Genomic DNA, 4,035 nt, shown 5'->3' on the forward strand with positions numbered 1-4,035 from the left:
ATATAAATACACAACATTAAATGTATGGTGCTAAATGAACAATCATGTAACATACATATGTATTTTAAAATAAATTATCTTAGAGACCATATCTAATGTACATTGTAACGTGCTCATGCAAATGTGAAAAATAAATATTCGTACATGTACATGTATATGCAATAAAAATAAAATAAAATTTCTTGATTAAATGATAACTAAGTGCACACATGTACATACATGCAATAAAAAAATATAATTCTTGACTAAAATCTAAATTTTGATGTAAATGCTTTGATGATTATGGCCCAGAGTATAGATGACAGTTAGGACATAGGGATAGAAAAATTTGTTACTAGATAAGTAAATGAGTTTAGTTAGCAAATGTTAATTTACAATTTAGAACTCATGACTTAATTTACTAGTTTGAATTAGAGTTAAGAATGTTAATAAAGTAAATGGGATATAGTTTTATTAAGGTTGATAGTAAGGTCAGTCTATTATGTGCTAGTTTAAACATATGAATACCTATTACAACCTATAACAGACGTAATGACCTAGTAGGAGTCCCTAGGTCCCCTTAACATATATATGGATAAAAATACCTAAAAATGTATCATGAGGTCGTTATGTGTCATATGGTAATGTAAGAATCATCATTACCTAATAAGACCTATTATATACTAATAATACATATTAAGATTTATTATCTAACCTATAAAAAATAGTATGACCTATTACGACTCCTATGTCCCCTTAAGACACACATGTATGGATAACGTATTGAAAAATGCAGTTGACGTAAGTGATCTCAAGTAATGTGTTGTTTGGTAATGTAAGACTCATCATTACCTGAGAATACCTATTATGTGCTAGTAAACATATGAATACCTATTACAACCTATAACAGATATAATGACCTAGTAGGAGTCCCTAGGTCCCCATAACATATATATGGATAAAAATACTTAAAAATGTATCATGAGGTCGTTATGTGTCATATGGTAATGTAAGAATCATCATTACCTAATAAGACCTATTATATCCTAATAATACATATTAAGATTTATTATCTAACCTATAAAAAATAGTATGACCTATTACGACTCCTATGTCCCCTTAAGACACACATGTATGGATAAGGTATTGAAAAATGAAGTTGACATAAGTGATCAAGTAATGTGTTGTTTGGTAATGTAAGACTCATTATTACCTGACAATACCTATTATGTGCTAGTAAACATATGAATACCTATTACAACCTATAATAGACGTAATGACCTAGTAGGAGTCCCTAGGTCCCCTTAACATATATATGGATAAAAATACTTAGAAATGTATCATGAGGTCGTTATGTGTCATTTGGTAATGTAAGAATCATTATTACCTAACAATAGCTAGTTGTTAAAATGAACATCATCAATATCTAAGTGTGGTTCATTCGGTTAGTAGAGGGCCTATGTTATGGTTAGAATGTGGTATGGGTTATGATTGTAGTTAATATAAGGTTATGTTAGAAGGTATATTTTTGTATATTTTAACCTAATGTTTTTGTATATTTTAACCTAATGTTTTTGTATATTTTAACCTAATATTTTTCTACACTTTTAACTAATGTTTTTCTATATTTTACTCTAATGTTTTTCCTAATATTTTTCTACACTTTTAATTAATGTTTTTCTACATTTTTATATCATGTTTAACTACATTTTTGCTAACAAATTAATTTAAATACCATTCTTAAATAATCTAAAATAATTAAAATAATTTAAACATATTAAAAAATAAATAATTTAAAGCATTCCACTCACAAAATACGTAAAAAAAAACTATTTTAAGTATGATTAACATCTACTAATCAAAAAATACGTTTACAAACTATTAAAAAATAGGGAGGGAAAAGCCACCAACCAGTTACGACTGAAACCCTTAATCCGCTCTCCAAACATTCATAAACCGCAACAGTAACAATGATAGCCGCTAGAGGTTTGTGCGAAGTTTAATTCCCTTTTTGGGTTTCGGCCGTAACACTTTCGGCCAAACCAGTTTTGGCCAGAACGGTACACGCCACGTAGGCGCGCGAAACCGCCACGTGTGTACGGCCGGATTGATTACGGTCGAAACCGTTATGGCCGAAAGTGTTCCGGACGAAACGGTACAAGATATCACAAAAGGTGACACAGGTTTGTGCTTTTACCCCTATGGGAGATATATCTTGAGCATCTGATCTCTGAATTCGAAATTCTTCTTATCGTTGGAAAGGCCTTTTTGTGCTCTTTCCATTGATGTTTTTTTTTCCATTTACTCTAGGTACATCTTATTTAGTTTTTTTCCTTTTTCATTCTGGTGGATATCTTGGTTGTTTCAAGTCCAGGGATCATTTTGATTGCTTTAGATTTTTTTCATGGGTTGTAATATTTGTTGTGCCAACTTTCTATCTCTTCTGGTCTTTGTAGACATCTATTGTATGCGTTTTCACAAATACACTAAGATAAAGTGTACATTCCTTTTGTATTTTTGTTTTAGCTATTTTTCCTTATTTGACCTTCTAATTCAAGAAGTGTCATCTAAGGAACTAATACATATTACTGTATTCTTGGGATTCATCATATCTTGTGCCTTATTGTACATGCACTACTCTGATTAAAGTGCCACAGATGGTTGATATTTTTCCTTTGTTTTTCATCTACTTTTGTCTTGCAAGTTTCCCTTCTGTGACATTAGCCTCATGACATGTCTGATATTAATTACCTCAATAAATTGTTATATATTTATCAACACATCTTTATCATGGTTTCTTGACATGAAATTTTATTGGACCACTTCTCTAATTTCTTGTCACGTCACCCTTCTATACATTGGGAGATACTTCTGTTGGTTCTTATGCTTCCTTGGTTTGATAGAATGAGCCATGGATTTAATATTTGTTCCTATGTACTAGGAAAATGCATTGGATAGGTATCTAATCATTTATATGAAATGGATCATTTACTATATTGGCACTCTTCATTTTGTTCCTACTTTGGTTTTAGCCTTTCACGTTTGATTGATAAACTCTTCATGATTTGGTGTTTTATGTCATCTATATCTTTGATTTTAGTTGTTTTTATTTTTGTACATCTTTATTTGAGTAGTTTCTTTTGAGGTCACTCGTATAGATTATAGTCTTCTCTACTTGGTCAGGTTCTATGTCAATGGAGGTTCTTTAGATTAGTAGTTAATTTTCAATAGAGCTTTGAAAATTTTTCATACTTTAGTGGTGCTCTTCGTGAACATCCTTTTGTTTCTATCTTCTGAGACATTCTCTACTTTGGAGGCTTCTTCCATCCTCACTAGACTTTCAACATTCTTTCCATCTCAGTTTGAGATAGGGTTTTTCCCATGTGGTTTTCTCGATTTCTCCTCTTACATAAATTTGGTTGTGATTGGTTACCTCATATGACCTTGTCACCATGATCCAAATTTACTATTAGTTGTAATTTCTACATTTTAAGTTACTCCCTAAGTTTATCTTAAGGGGGGTTGTTTGAGTAATAAGATATTGCCTAATTATCTCTAGTCTAATTAAGCTAAACTTTAGGCATATAATCATTAATTATTATCATGCAACCTAGGTTAGTTTCCTTTTAGGGTCTCATCTTTTTTAGATCTCTAAATTCAAGCCTCCATTGCTTTGTTTCTATCTTTTAGTGACATGTGTTTACATGCAAGTGGTTCTTGGAAGCTATGGGTTGAAATTTCCCCAACTTCAACATATATCATTATATGAAAGGACATGTCCTTTTCCATGATTCTTCATAGCTAGACACCTCTTTTCTATTGCTGAAATTATTTTTTAGGTGTTTCACTATTGTTCTACTGGCTTGAATTAACTCTAGTTGGTTCTATCCTAGTCAAGGATGTCCTATATCATAGATAACCTTTGAGGTCTTGCATATTTTGGTCACTAACCTTTGTTAGGCCACTCTTTTGGGTTTCCAACATAAAGGGATCAATATAAGTTATTTCCAATGCCACCAAATAACTTAGCATGTGTCATCAAGAGATGTTGGCTTT

This window comes from Cupressus sempervirens, chromosome 8 (genome assembly GCF_028749045.1).
Source record: "Cupressus sempervirens isolate cs-2001-9-10 chromosome 8, ASM2874904v1, whole genome shotgun sequence".
Lineage (NCBI taxonomy): Eukaryota > Viridiplantae > Streptophyta > Pinopsida > Cupressales > Cupressaceae > Cupressus > Cupressus sempervirens.